Source organism: Bactrocera oleae, chromosome 3 (genome assembly GCF_042242935.1).
Source record: "Bactrocera oleae isolate idBacOlea1 chromosome 3, idBacOlea1, whole genome shotgun sequence".
NCBI classification, from domain to species: domain Eukaryota; kingdom Metazoa; phylum Arthropoda; class Insecta; order Diptera; family Tephritidae; genus Bactrocera; species Bactrocera oleae.
Genome location: NC_091537.1, coordinates 44,686,258 through 44,702,558, shown reverse-complemented (window position 1 = coordinate 44,702,558; position 16,301 = coordinate 44,686,258). Strand labels below are relative to the sequence as shown.

Here is a 16,301-nt window from a genome sequence, read left to right as displayed (position 1 = left end):
TCATGTTCCCAAAAGAAAAATATGAAAATACCATATCCTTTCAAAATAAATACACAATATACTCAATAAATTTATTAAATTCAACGCTTTTATGAAAAGTATGGTAAATGTATAGTTTAGGTCCCCCAATTAAGGAGGCTTAAAAATAAATGTTTTTTTAAATCGTATTTTGACGCGAATATTACAAATCCGTGAGCGGAAAGTGAATTGTTTATTAATTATATTATTTTTTTCACAAAAAAAAAAACGTTTTTTTAATACATATGCATTAAAAATAAAAAAGATGATATATTAAAATTAATTATTTCCGTTGCTGAAAGGAGTTTGGTGCAAAAGAACTATGAACAGCCCACTGTTGGACCGACCACGATAATTGTTTTGAAGCTCAGCCGAAGGCCGCCAGTACAGAAAGGAGTTTGACGCGATTGAATTATGAACACCCCGGTGTTGGACCGACTAAGTTTATTTTTTTGATGCGCGGCCGAAGGCCGCCAGTGCGGAAAGGAGTTTGACGTGATTGAACTATGAACACCCCAGTGTTGGACCGACTAGGGTTAATTTTTTGAAGCGCGGCCGAAGGCCTCCAGTACATAAAGGGGTTTGACGCGATTGAATTATGAACCCCCCGGTGTTGAACCGACCAGGCCGCCAGTGCGGCGCAAAGGAAATTGTGACTGTTACATTTCATCAGTATTTTTTTGTTGAAAATGTTTAACTCGCTGAACTGGTAATGACGGCTAAGTAATCTGAATTCTGAAGAATTTTGCCGCTACAACAAGAACAACAACTAAGTAACTTAAAAAGTATATAAGTGCGTTATACATATTTGTAAATTAAATTATTGAAAAAATCCACTTTCCGCTCACGGATTTGTAATATTCGCGTCAAAATAAGACGGTTAAAAAAAAAAAAGAATTTTTGAGGCCTCCTTAGTTGGGGGACTTAAACTATGAATTTACCAAAAATAGTGTTTGCTTAGTTTTTAATAGTATTGTAATACTTTTGGCATTCCAGATGCTTTTGAAATATTACGTATTATATACGGTTGTAAGTTCAACGGCAACCCCAAATCAAAAATTACAGACCTTCAACCTCGTAATAATGATAAAATTACCCGAAACGACGCAAGAGCTAAAGCTGTAGAAAAAACTATGATCCGATGTTGACATTTACATTAAGTCGCACGTAGTCTACTGTCATATATGCATGTTTGTGTTGATATGTAAATAGTTCGATTCCGGAAATTGATTTCCATCGAAGTAGTCTAACGGTTCTTATGGCAGGGTTGATTCTATATAAGTAGGATTTTCACTTGCTTCAGTAACCAGAACGACAATACGCGTGGGTCACTCTAGATTCGCGAGGCAACTCTTTTTTTCTGCAATGGATTGTGGTTGAACTTCAAGGACCCCATTCACTGGCATGCAGTAAGTGAAAATGTTAATAGCTCCACTGCGAATAGCATTCAAGAATTGTCTGAAGTTAGTTGCGTCGGTAGTCTGGTCGGGAAGGTGTTTGTCGACAAAGTGTAGGAATATTCTCGGTGTAGGCGGCTTCACTCCAAGGAAGGATGGTTTCTGTGAAACATCCCAGCAAAACATCTGGCCGATGGGAGACATCAACGGCAAATAGGATATTCTCCTTAGAGTAGTTTTTGATTTATGTCACGAATTATCAAGGCGTTTATGATGCTAAGTGCTATAATGGTACTACGCACTTTACGGAAGTCATGTTAATATTCTGCTATGATTAGATGGAGTGTGAAAGTCGGTTGTAACAAGAACTCAAGTGGCTATACAACTGAGTAAGGTAGAGTTGTCGGACGACAATACCCCCCCTTAGTTGACCGGTTTCGAGATGGATCTACTCTTCCGATTTTCCACCCAGTCATCATGTCTTTTCGGACTGGGCATGGATTTGACTGTATCACTGACACCATTCGTTGTTTGGATTCCGACGCGAATAGACGTGCGTGCACGATTTATTAGTGATTTTTTCGATTCTCTTTTGTGCGGTATTTGTTTACGCGCGTGAGTTGGCACTATTATTGCCTGGCGCGTGCTTATAGTGGTAGTGCGATTTGTTGGTACGATCGGCGTTGAGTACTGTTGTTGCTCACTAACCGAGTTATTTTCGAGGTGCACATTTTTGCGCATTTGTACATTCTTGTGCATATTTTTGGACGGTAAGTACACATAGTGTATTTGTAGTGTACTGTACCTTTAGGTACTTACGCAACGTGGTTGTTGGTGGACTCTTCACATGGTCCCAGTATTATACCGTGTTGTTGGCATTTTTTGCTGGCTGGACTGTCCATTTGGAGTGTTGTGTTGGGCATCTGGCGTTCAGTTGGCCGGTTTCTGTAGGTGCTGAGCAGGATTGCTCAAAAAGTACCGGCGACTGTCCAGTGCTGAAGGAGTGTATCCACACATCGGTCGACTCGCGGCCGTTACGGGGACATTGATCCGTTCGGCGGTCAATTTTAGTGACCTCTGTCCAGGCCTTTTGGTTAGGGTTGTGGGCTGTACCCTAGTGAGAACCCATTAATCGTCCTCTTGGGTCGTCGCTGCTATAGAGCGCGTCTACGCTAGAGACACCTTCTCCAGCGCGTTCAGTTGCACGTACCTGGCGAGCTGCTGTTTTCGGCATTTGTTGAATTAGTGTTATCTGCGTCAGTGGAAAGTTCGGCGGATCAGCCAATCAAAGGCCGTTCGAAGGCAAGAATGCCTCCACCAAGGATAAGGAGGGTTAAATCCCTCGCTGGGAGTGACGAATCCGGGCCATCAACCATTACGATGGACACCACGTCGGGCGATGAAGCTGCAGGACCACCAGTTAGTTCTCCGCCACTGCGGAAGGCGCATTTGGGGTCGCCGGGAGAAACGGGAGATGAAGAGGGCGGGAGTGGTAGTTGTAGCGGTTGCGGTAAGGGTGACACCGCTAGAAAAGCGGCTGTTCACCCCGCAAAGTCGGGCGAGGGTGAGAAGGGTGTTGCGAGCGTGGATGTGGGTGAGAAGAAAGCAGACGCTAGCAAGGCGCGTTCGGGCAAGGGTGGTGCGAGCAACCGAAAAGCCCCTCCTAAGGGGGGTGTTGTTGTCGGGGGCGGTGCGGTTAGCCATATTGCTGCCGTAAAACGAATTACGGGCTGTTATCCTATTATGTTTTATAATATGTCCAAGGTATTCGACTGAATCTTGGAAAAAATGTGACTTTCGTCAGAAATTTCCATATTTGCATTATGTAAAGCGTTGATTATAATCCGAAGGTGTTCCATATGTTCTTCTGCAGTAGATGAATAAATTAACACATCATCAATATAAACATATGCGAACTTTCCAATGTATTCTCTTAGTATGTCGTCAATGCATCGTTGAAAGATTGAGGATGCATTTTTTAATCCGAATGGCATTCTTATAAATTCATACTTCGCGCCGTTGACAGAGAATGCTGTTTTTTCTCGATCAGATTCTTTAATTAATATTTGATGAAAGCCTGATTCTAAGTCTATTGTGGAAAAAATCTTTGCTTTTCCAAGGTTTTGTATTGTCATATTAATATCTGGAATTGGATATCTGTCAGTAATCGTATGGGAATTTATTTTTTGGAAATCCACAACAATTCTTCGCTTGGGTTTCCCTTGGTCATCGGTACCCTTTTTTGGAACAGTCCATATAGGTGAATCATATGGGCTTTTGCTTGGTTGTATTATACCGTCATTTAAAAGTTTCTCAAAGTCGTGATCGGACATGGGATATGGATATTGTTTTGTCCATATGGGGTCTTCTGATTCAATCTTGATAGTTGCTTGTATTGTGGTTGTAAAGGGCAACTTTCCATTAGTATTATTATTTCTTTTCATTAGTTCTTATACTTGATCTTTAAGTTTTTCATTATTTATTGTGTAATTAATTTTTGGTTCTACTTCTAAAGTCTTCTTTTTTTTATACTTCAACCTATAGTCAAATAAATTAATTTCTGCCTTCATTTGGCGTAATTCCTGTTCTCCGAGTATAATTCAAAGTCGTTTAATTCCCTAATTTCGTAAAATGTTAAATGATGTCCGTACATTGTTATTATTTTTTTAGAGTTTATGATTGAGTTACCATGTAAGGTTTTGGTTTTAAATGGTTTCAATTTAATAGATATTCCTATATTACAATTTATATTTATGTAATTGTTAGTGTCGATTAATAAGGTAACGGGTGTGCCAGTTAGGTCGCATTTTGTTTGTAAGCAGGGCAACCCGTTTACTCGCCTAAAAAAGTACTGCCTGTTTCATATTGTTCTTCGTAATTTGATACAACTACTGATTCTAGATCTTCTCTGTTTAATTTATTTATCCTTTGGAATTTCCTATCTTGCGGAGAAGTCGTTTTAGTGTAGTTAGGTGTCCTATCTTATATGTATTACTATAATTATTATTATAATTGGCATTTACAGCATTATTATTCCTGGTTGTCTGTATGTATTGCCTGGAGTCGTTCACGTCCATGGGTATTGGTGCAGGTTGTGGTTGTAGCTGTTTTACTTGGTGATGTTGATTTCTCTGCATGCTGAAGTTCGGTCTATACTGATTTTGGTACCTCTCTTCTCGATGTGGGTGATTATTTTGGCTATATCGTGCATTGTATCCCTGATGGTTGTTGTTGGATCTCGATGAAGTTGGTTGGTAATTATTCCTCTGTATCCTTAGGTTTGGTTTATACTCCCTCTCTTCTCTATGTGGTGGTTGATTCTGGTTTGAATGATGTTGACGTTGGTTTAGAGGTCTGAACTGTGTCTCAAGTTCCTCTCACGTTGTCGTGAAAAATGGTGCAGGCTGTCGCGTATGCTGATTCTAGATTTCCTGAGTTATGGCTATACAATGTACCGCTGGTATATTTAGAGTTTAACCCAAGAATGAAAGTTCTTACTGCTTCCTGGTTAGTGTATGTTTTCATTCCCTCGTTATTGTCATCATTGGACATCTCAATTTTTGTTAAGGCTAAGTTAAGGGCCTTAGAAACCTCACTGTGAAACTCGGCAAAGGGTTTTTCTACCCTGGGTGATTCTCTTCATTTCGTCGAGAAGCACATATAATGGGCGTTGGTCCGCATACGTATAGTCTAATCTGTTAATTATTGAATAAAAATTCAATTTGGTGTTGTGGTTCGTCAGAATATTAGCAGCTGGTCCTGTGATTTTTGTTCGTAATATTCCCAGCGCACTATAATATTTTGGATGATTCTGGAAGATTTTTATAGCTTCCATGAAGGTCCAAACCTGTGATCTCCATGATCTGTACTGCTATTCAATCCCGTCAAATTTGGGTAGAGATTTGAATAACTCAAGGTCGATATCCTTGGGGTCACTGATATTTAGTTTTTCTTCGTCGTATAAAACTAATTCGTGCGGAGCGTTTTGTTGTTCTAGCGAAACTATTCTCTCCGTGAAGTCAGCTGTTTGTTGCTGCATCTGGTTTATCAACATGGTCATTTGGGCGCTTAGTTGGGCTAGTTGTTGCTCCATTGTAGAGTTATTTATTTTTCTGTGGTCGTCGTAGGATTTCTGCATTTTTATTCTTAAGTTTCGTAATGTATCCAATTTTAATTTTTTCCACTTTTTTCTTAATTTTTCGGAGATTTTTGTTTTGTTCAAACGGTTTATGCTGTCTGTTATTTTAAGGTTTGCTTTTACACGTTTATTAATTTGTTATATCTCGGTGGTTTATGCTGCCTGTTATTTCAAGGTCTGCTTTTACGCGTTATGAATTTGTTATATCTCACTTTTTCAGAGATTTATGCTTTTCTTCAAAGCCGTGGAATCTTTTATTATCCTTTAGTTTGAGGATATTTGGCAGCAGTCAAGAGTTATCCCGGTTGAGGCCCCAGTTATTATCGATTTTTACGATATGAGAAAAAAGAAATATGTTTTCACTTCGCCGAAGTGCGTGTTCTTTATTCATAATCTTTAGACTAACTAGTTTACATAAATCTTAGTGCTACTTATACTATTGAGCTGTATCGATAGTTATCTGTGTACTAACAGATAGAACTATTCGTTTCTATTGTTATATTTGGGTTGTTATTGATAGTGCATTTCTATTGTTATATGTTCTTATCTCTGATATTTATATTTTACAATGTGTGTTGTACATTTCAAGTGTGTTAGCTGATAGATATGTTTACATATGCTTTTTAACTACATTTCTTTTATTTACATCTCTGTGTCTAAAAAAGGCAGATTCGATCAGGTGATCCCAGCTGTGCCACACATAGGAAAACAGCTGATTCTTTGGTTACCTGTAGGCTTATACAATGCTCATTGTGTAAAAAAGTATGTGCAGGGATAAAGGGATGCCCAACTTATTCCAACGCCTCAAAATTAGCGTTTTTTATAACATTTTCCATTGTAGCCAGATCGTACAAAATTATAGGTTTTAGGCTTTTAAATTAAAACATCCAACATTTATTGCGATTAAGATTAGTATATGTTGGACGTTTAATATGTGAAAAAACTATTTAACCTTTATTTTATGATTTTATGCTATATTAAACAACTGACTTTTGGATTTGCAATACTTCATAAAGTGATACAAGCTTGTTAGCTCTCAATTTTAAAATGTTTTTAATCATTTACAATTGAAAATTGAGACTATTATGCATCATATAACAAAACATTTCATCAAATATATATACATTTCCCACTTTCTTTAATTTTAATTATTTTACATTTTTTATTTGTGATCTTGAACGGCGGCAACAACTCTCTCCGTTCACATATATTTTTTGTAGAATTTTAATCTGGCCATTCCAGTAGTTCTAATTACGAAACAACCTCCTCGATTCAATCAACTGTCAAAGTCGGGTAGGTGAGTTGCTCTCTCATTTCCAATTACAGCAGAGAGGCATCTCTTTATCTCTGGTATGAGTTTGCAAATTGCAGAGGAATAATCAGGGGTGTTGTGGAATCCAAGACAGATTTGCGTAGTTGGCAGAATTGAAAACCAATTCTGATTATAATGGTGTCACAGAATCTGATTGGATTTTCGTCTTTTCGAAAATATGCAAAACCAATATTCGAATCAGCTGTTTACTATTGTGACAAAACTTGCAAATGAATAAATTTGGAAACGTTTGATAAATTTGAAATGCTGATATTTGCGGCGAATTTAAAAAAAGAGAGAGAAAAGGTAGAATTTAAATAAAAACTTAAAGATTGGCGAAGCATACCAATCTTACTTCAATCTACCTGTTAAAAATCAAAAAAAAATAATGGGCGTGGACATGTGTCATGTAACTCTTGCAGATGTACTCCCAGTAGTGCATGATTTCTTTGGACATCATAAGGCTGACAATTATGACGAGCTGATCACAAATTTCTCTATGATGGGATATGGATTTAGATAAAGATAATTTGGGGGCTTATTCTGAAGGATAAGGAGAACGATTTAATCAATATATAATGGAATATGAGAGACGTTACCAAGGCCATTATACCGTATTGAAAACAATACAAGAGAAACATCTGCGGATACATGACAGGTAAAGTAAAACTAATAATTTTTAAACATTTGGAGTCTAATATAAAATGTCTATTGTAAGAATGAATTATAAATGGACGATCGATATGATGTAATAAATTATTTATACATAAACTCTTTTTGTGTTTTAATTGAGTTGAATTTTTCTATTTTTCATACCTAAAAGCAAATGCAGAGCTTTATTTTATTCATATTCTTAATTCGAAAAAAAATATTGTATGCATAACCCGTGCGGAAAAATGCTGTGGTTCGGTGAAATGATTTCCGTTCTACTGGGCGATTTGTTCCTCATACACCCAATATTATTATCTTAGCCATTTTGGTTGAGTTTATATCACATATACTTATGTACATATCTCATGAGAGTTAACTATGTTGATTTTAGTACCAATATCTCTGTTATGAAGCCAAATATAGTAATGCGGCTAAGTAAGATGAGTACGACCGATAATATAATTGATTAAGATACCAAACATAATTTTAATCTTTTCAATATTTTCGCGAATAATGAATATTGAATTCTTTCGCAATATTCCTTTAAATTAGATTTTATCAACACCTGAAGATATTAACGCGAGCTTTGAATTAATAGCTGATTTGCGACATGCCACTGAAAATAGCCATATACGTATTATGTTATTAGGTATTTTTACACATCGATTTCCTTGGCGTGTGCATGATGGTTTTTCTTTACGTCAACGTAAACGTAATTAACAGCAATACGCCGATTTGATAACCAGTACCCATTTTAAACGATACTTTGGTTTATTTTAGTTATCAAAGGCACGACAACCCTATATGTTAAATCATTTTGTAACAAATACTGCAAAGGTAGTGTAACTTCATTACACTCTGTACTATAATTATAAAGTAAATAACGATGGATATTGGAGATTTAAGCTTATGTCCTATTAAAGTTTTAGGTGAAGGATCTTTTGGGCAGGTGTTTCTTTGTAGGTCTAATTCAAATGACCACAAGAATGTTTGTGTAAAGCGGATTGTGATTCGGAAACCAAAATCAGAAATTAAAATGTTGATGGATGAGGTATAGGCATTGAATATGTGAGCAATATGAAATGCTTTTCTAATTATTGAATGATTTGATTTCACAGATTTATATAATTTCCCAACTTAAGCATCCAAGCATTATTAGATTTGTCCGCTCATTTGTATTCGATGGAACTGTAAATATTGTAATGGAATTTGCTTCAAAAGGAACCTTACGCGATATAATTAATGCGAATAGTAACCGTCGCCCAGCTGTTTCAAAACAGATATTTAATTCGTGTATATGATATCTTATTGGGACTTGAATATTTACATATTCGTCATATAATTCACAGAGATCTTAAGCCTGAAAATATTCTAGTAGACAGAGATAATAATTTTAAGATCGCTGATTTTGGTATATCAACCATACATTCTAGTAATAAATCAACTAAAAGTCTCATAGGCACATTCCTTTATATGGCACCAGAAATTATGAAAGGGGAACCATATGAATTTAAGTCGGATGTTTGGTCTCTTGGATGCATACTGTATGAAATGTGCTATGGGCTTAGTCCATTTCAACAAGCTATTTTAATTCTGTCTTCTCACTATGAACGTATTGTTAGCAATATGTCAAACTTTTATGGGGTTGAATGGTGTTGCCTTTGTGAAAAAATGTTGAATTCTAATCCTAGAAAGCGGGTTTCTTTGTATAATATAGTCACATTTAGTGCCAAAATTGCTGTTTCTTACTATAACAAATATTTTAAATATAATATATATATAATCTTGCTTAAAGAATTTGAACGCTCTTGAAAGAAATATCATTTAATAAATAATAATGAATCAATTAAAATATGTATAAAGTATAAAATGAAAATCATGTTCCCAAAAGAAAAATATGAAAATACCATATCCTTTCAAAATAAATACACAATATACTCAATAAATTTATTAAATTCAACGCTTTTATGAAAAGTATGGTAAATGTATAGTTTAGGTCCCCCAACTAAGGAGGCTTAAAAATAAATGTTTTTTTAAATCGTATTTTGACGCGAATATTACAAATCCGTGAGCGGAAAGTGAATTGTTTATTAATTATATTTTTTTTTTCAAAAAAAAAAAACGTTTTTTTAATACATATGCATTAAAAATAAAAAAAGATGATATATTAAAATTAATTATTTCCGTTGCTGAAAGGAGTTTGGTGCAAAAGAACTATGAACAGCCCACTGTTGGACCGACCACGATAATTGTTTTGAAGCTCAGCCGAAGGCCGCCAGTACAGAAAGGAGTTTGACGCGATTGAATTATGAACACCCCGGTGTTGTACCGACTAAGTTTATTTTTTTGATGCGCGGCCGAAGGCCGCCAGTGCGGAAAGGAGTTTGACGTGATTGAACTATGAACACCCCAGTGTTGGACCGACTAGGGTTAATTTTTTGAAGCGCGGCCGAAGGCCTCCAGTACATAAAGGGGTTTGACGCGATTGAATTATGAACCCCCCGGTGTTGAACCGACCAGGCCGCCAGTGCGGCGCAAAGGAAATTGTGACTGTTACATTTCATCAGTATTTTTTTGTTGAAAATGTTTAACTCGCTGAACTGGTAATGACGGCTAAGTAATCTGAATTCTGAAGAATTTTGCCGCTACAACAAGAACAACAACTAAGTAACTTAAAAAGTATATAAGTGCGTTATACATATTTGTAAATTAAATTATTGAAAAAATCCACTTTCCGCTCACGGATTTGTAATATTCGCGTCAAAATAAGACGGTTTAAAAAAAAAAAAGAATTTTTGAGGCCTCCTTAGTTGGGGGACTTAAACTATGAATTTACCAAAAATAGTGTTTGCTTAGTTTTTAATAGTATTGTAATACTTTTGGCATTCCAGATGCTTTTGAAATATTACGTATTATATACGGTTGTAAGTTCAACGGCAACCCCAAATCAAAAATTACAGACCTTCAACCTCGTAATAATGATAAAATTACCCGAAACGACGCAAGAGCTAAAGCTGTAGAAAAAACTATGATCCGATGTTGACATTTACATTAAGTCGCACGTAGTCTACTGTCATATATGCATGTTTGTGTTGATATGTAAATAGTTCGATTCCGGAAATTGATTTCCATCGAAGTAGTCTAACGGTTCTTATGGCAGGGTTGATTCTATATAAGTAGGATTTTCACTTGCTTCAGTAACCAGAACGACAATACGCGTGGGTCACTCTAGATTCGCGAGGCAACTCTTTTTTTCTGCAATGGATTGTGGTTGAACTTCAAGGACCCCATTCACTGGCATGCAGTAAGTGAAAATGTTAATAGCTCCACTGCGAATAGCATTCAAGAATTGTCTGAAGTTAGTTGCGTCGGTAGTCTGGTCGGGAAGGTGTTTGTCGACAAAGTGTAGGAATATTCTCGGTGTAGGCGGCTTCACTCCAAGGAAGGATGGTTTCTGTGAAACATCCCAGCAAAACATCTGGCCGATGGGAGACATCAACGGCAAATAGGATATTCTCCTTAGAGTAGTTTTTGATTTATGTCACGAATTATCAAGGCGTTTATGATGCTAAGTGCTATAATGGTACTACGCACTTTACGGAAGTCATGTTAATATTCTGCTATGATTAGATGGAGTGTGAAAGTCGGTTGTAACAAGAACTCAAGTGGCTATACAACTGAGTAAGGTAGAGTTGTCGGACGACAATACCCCCCCTTAGTTGACCGGTTTCGAGATGGATCTACTCTTCCGATTTTCCACCCAGTCATCATGTCTTCTCGGACTGGGCATGGATTTGACTGTATCACTGACACCATTCGTTGTTTGGATTCCGACGCGAATAGACGTGCGTGCACGATTTATTAGTGATTTTTTCGATTCTCTTTTGTGCGGTATTTGTTTACGCGCGTGAGTTGGCACTATTATTGCCTGGCGCGTGCTTATAGTGGTAGTGCGATTTGTTGGTACGATCGGCGTTGAGTACTGATGTTGCTCGGTTAGTGAGTTATTTTCGAGGTGCACATTTTTGCGCATTTGTACATTCTTGTGCATATTTTTGGACGGTAAGTACACATAGTGTATTTGTAGTGTACTGTACCTTTAGGTACTTACGCAACGTGGTTGTTGGTGGACTCTTCACATGGTCCCAGTATTATACCGTGTTGTTGGCATTTTTTGCTGGCTGGACTGTCCATTTGGAGTGTTGTGTTGGGCATCTGGCGTTCAGTTGGCCGGTTTCTGTAGGTGCTGAGCAGGATTGCTCAAAAAGTACCGGCGACTGTCCAGTGCTGAAGGAGTGTATCCACACATCGGTCGACTCGCGGCCGTTACGGGGACATTGATCCGTTCGGCGGTCAATTTTAGTGACCTCTGTCCAGGCCTTTTGGTTAGGGTTGTGGGCTGTACCCTAGTGAGAACCCATTAATCGTCCTCTTGGGTCGTCGCTGCTATAGAGCGCGTCTACGCTAGAGACACCTTCTCCAGCGCGTTCAGTTGCACGTACCTGGCGAGCTGCTGTTTTCGGCATTTGTTGAATTAGTGTTATCTGCGTCAGTGCAAAGTTCGGCGGATCAGCCAATCAAAGGCCGTTCGAAGGCAAGAATGCCTCCACCAAGGATAAGGAGGGTTAAATCCCTCGCTGGGAGTGACGAATCCGGGCCATCAACCATTACGATGGACACCACGTCGGGCGATGAAGCTGCAGGACCACCAGTTAGTTCTCCGCTACTGCGGAAGGCGCATTTGGGGTCGCCGGGAGAAACGGGAGATGAAGAGGGCGGGAGTGGTAGTTGTAGCGGTTGCGGTAAGGGTGACACCGCTAGAAAAGCGGCTGTTCACCCCGCAAAGTCGGGCGAGGGTGAGAAGGGTGTTGCGAGCGTGGATGTGGGTGAGAAGAAAGCAGACGCTAGCAAGGCGCGTTCGGGCAAGGGTGGTGCGAGCAACCGAAAAGCCCCTCCTAAGGGGGGTGTTGTTGTCGGGGGCGGTGCGGTTAGCCATATTGCTGCCGTAAAACGAATTACGGGCTGTTATCCTATTATGTTTTATAATATGTCCAAGGTATTCGACTGAATCTTGGAAAAAATGTGACTTTCGTCAGAAATTTCCATATTTGCATTATGTAAAGCGTTGATTATAATCCGAAGGTGTTCCATATGTTCTTCTGCAGTAGATGAATAAATTAACACATCATCAATATAAACATATGCGAACTTTCCAATGTATTCTCTTAGTATGTCGTCAATGCATCGTTGAAAGATTGAGGATGCATTTTTTAATCCAAATGGCATTCTTATAAATTCATACTTCGCGCCGTTGACAGAGAATGCTGTTTTTTCTCGATCAGATTCTTTAATTAATATTTGATGAAAGCCTGATTCTAAGTCTCTTGTGGAAAAAATCTTTGCTTTTCCAAGGTTTTGTATTGTCATATTAATATCTGGAATTGGATATCTGTCAGTAATCGTATGGGAATTTATTTTTTGGAAACCCACAACAATTCTTCGCTTGGGTTTCCCTTGGTCATCGGTACCCTTTTTTGGAACAGTCCATATAGGTGAATTATATGGGCTTTTGCTTGGTTGTATTATACCGTCATTTAAAAGTTTCTCAAAGTCGTGATCGGACATGGGATATGGATATTGTTTTGTCCATATGGGGTCTTCTGATTCAATCTTGATAGTTGCTTGTATTGTGGTTGTAAAGGGCAACTTTCCATTAGTATTATTATTTCTTTTCATTAGTTCTTCTACTTGATCTTTAAGTTTTTCATTATTTATTGTGTAATTAATTTTTGGTTCTACTTCTAAAGTCTTCTTTTTTTTATACTTCAACCTATAGTCAAATAAATTAATTTCTGCCTTCATTTGGCGTAATTCCTGTTCTCCGAGTATAATTCAAAGTCGTTTAATTCCCTAATTTCGTAAAATGTTAAATGATGTCCGTACATTGTTATTATTTTTTTAGAATTTATGATTGAGTTACCATGTAAGGTTTTGGTTTTAAATGGTTTCAATTTAATTGATATTCCTATATTACAATTTATATTTATGTAATTGTTAGTGTCGATTAATAAGGTAACGGGTGTGCCAGTTAGGTCGCATTTTGTTTGTAAGCAGGGCAACCCGTTTACTCGCCTAAAAAAGTACTGCCTGTTTCATATTGTTCTTCGTAATTTGATACAACTACTGATTCTAGATCTTCTCTGTTTAATTTATTTATCCTTTGGAATTTCCTATCTTGCGGAGAAGTCGTTTTAGTGTAGTTAGGTGTCCTATCTTATATGTATTACTATAATTATTATTATAATTGGCATTTACAGCATTATTATTCCTGGTTGTCTGTATGTATTGCCTGGAGTCGTTCACGTCCATGGGTATTGGTGCAGGTTGTGGTTGTAGCTGTTTTACTTGGTGATGTTGATTTCTCTGCATGCTGAAGTTCGGTCTATACTGATTTTGGTACCTCTCTTCTCGATGTGGGTGATTATTTTGGCTATATCGTGCATTGTATCCCTGATGGTTGTTGTTGGATCTCGATGAAGTTGGTTGGTAATTATTCCTCTGTATCCTTAGGTTTGGTTTATACTCCCTCTCTTCTCTATGTGGTGGTTGATTCTGGTTTGAATGATGTTGACGTTGGTTTAGAGGTCTGAACTGTGTCTCAAGTTCCTCTCACGTTGTCGTGAAAAATGGTGCAGGCTGTCGCGTATGCTGATTCTAGATTTCCTGAGTTATGGCTATACAATGTACCGCTGGTATATTTAGAGTTTAACCCAAGAATGAAAGTTCTTACTGCTTCCTGGTTAGTGTATGTTTTCATTCCCTCGTTATTGTCATCATTGGACATCTCAATTTTTGTTAAGGCTAAGTTAAGGGCCTTAGAAACCTCACTGTGAAACTCGGCAAAGGGTTTTTCTACCCTGGGTGATTCTCTTCATTTCGTCGAGAAGCACATATAATGGGCGTTGGTCCGCATACGTATAGTCTAATCTGTTAATTATTGAATAAAAATTCAATTTGGTGTTGTGGTTCGTCAGAATATTAGCAGCTGGTCCTGTGATTTTTGTTCGTAATATTCCCAGCGCACTATAATATTTTGGATGATTCTGGAAGATTTTTATAGCTTCCATGAAGGTCCAAACCTGTGATCTCCATGATCTGTACTGCTATTCAATCCCGTCAAATTTGGGTAGAGATTTGAATAACTCAAGGTCGATATCCTTGGGGTCACTGATATTTAATTTTTCTTCGTCGTATAAAACTAATTCGTGCGGAGCGTTTTGTTGTTCTAGCGAAACTATTCTCTCCGTGAAGTCAGCTGTTTGTTGCTGCATCTGGTTTATCAACATGGTCATTTGGGCGCTTAGTTGGGCTAGTTGTTGCTCCATTGTAGAGTTATTTATTTTTCTGTGGTCGTCGTATGATTTCTGCCTTTTTTTATTCTTAAGTCTTCGTAATGTATCCAGTTTTAATTTTTTCCACTTTTTTCTTAATTTTTCGGAGATTTTTGTTTTGTTCAAACGGTTTATGCTGTCTGTTATTTTAAGGTTTGCTTTTACACGTTTATTAATTTGTTATATCTCGCCTTTTCAGAGATTTGATTTGTTCAAAATGGTTTATGCTGCCTGTTATTTCAAGGTCTGCTGTTACGCGTTATGAATTTGTTTAATATCTCACTTTTTCAGAGATTTATGCTTTTCTTCAAAGCCGTGGAATTTTTATTATCCTTTAGTTTGAGGATATTTGGCAGCAGTCAAGAGTTATCCCGGTTGAGCCCCCAGTTATTATCGATTTTTACGATATGAGAAAAAAGAAATATGTTTTCACTTCGCCGAAGTGCGTGTTCTTTATTCATAATCTTTAGACTAACTAGTTTACATAAATCTTAGTGCTACTTATACTATTGAGCTGTATCCATAGTTATCTGTGTACTAACAGATAGAACTATTCGTTTCTATTGTTATATTTGGGTTGTTATTGATAGTGCATTTCTATTGTTATATGTTCTTATCTCTGATATTTATATTTTACAATGTGTGTTGTACATTTCAAGTGTATTCGTCATATAATTCACAGAGATCTTAAGCCTGAAAATATTCTAGTAGACAGAGATAATAATTTTAAGATCGATGATTTTGGTATATCAACCATACATTCTAGTAATAAATCAACTAAAAGTCTCATAGGCACATTCCTTTATATGGCACCAGAAATTATGAAAGGGGAACCATATGAATTTAAATCGGATGTTTGGTCTCTTGGATGCATACTGTATGAAATGTGCTATGGGCTTAGTCCATTTCAACAAGCTATTTTAATTCTGACTTCTCACTATGAACGTAATGTTAGCAATATGTCAAACTTTTATGGGGTTGAATGGTGTTGCCTTTGTGAAAAAATGTTGAATTCTAATCCTAGAAAGTTCTTTGTATAATATAGTCACATTTAGTGCCAAAATTGCTGTTTCTTACTATAACAAATATTTTAAATATAATATATACTGTCAGCATCAAAAGAAAGTGTACACCTTTTTCTTATACATTTCACTCTTTATTTCAATATAAAAATATTAAATTTTTTTCAAATCAATTATCATTTATAAATTATTGAATATTGTTCTTACAAAAACTTAACAGCAATCCAAAATAAAATCCACAAGTACAAAACAACACATACAAAACCAAATATATTCAATATTTCACGCGTCAAAACAAAGTGTACAGTTTAAGAAAAATTAAAAAATTCAAAAGCTAATACTTTGTTTGTCTTCCCTTTGCATGGATAACTG

The 16,301-nt window shown here is 37.0% G+C and overlaps 1 pseudogene; it reads left to right on the top strand.

The window, feature by feature from the left end:
* The first annotated feature begins 8,359 nt into the window (after window positions 1-8,359).
* On the top strand, window positions 8,360-9,476 carry LOC138856151 (serine/threonine-protein kinase nekl-2-like; annotated as a pseudogene).
* Window positions 9,477-16,301: the final 6,825 nt, after the last annotated feature.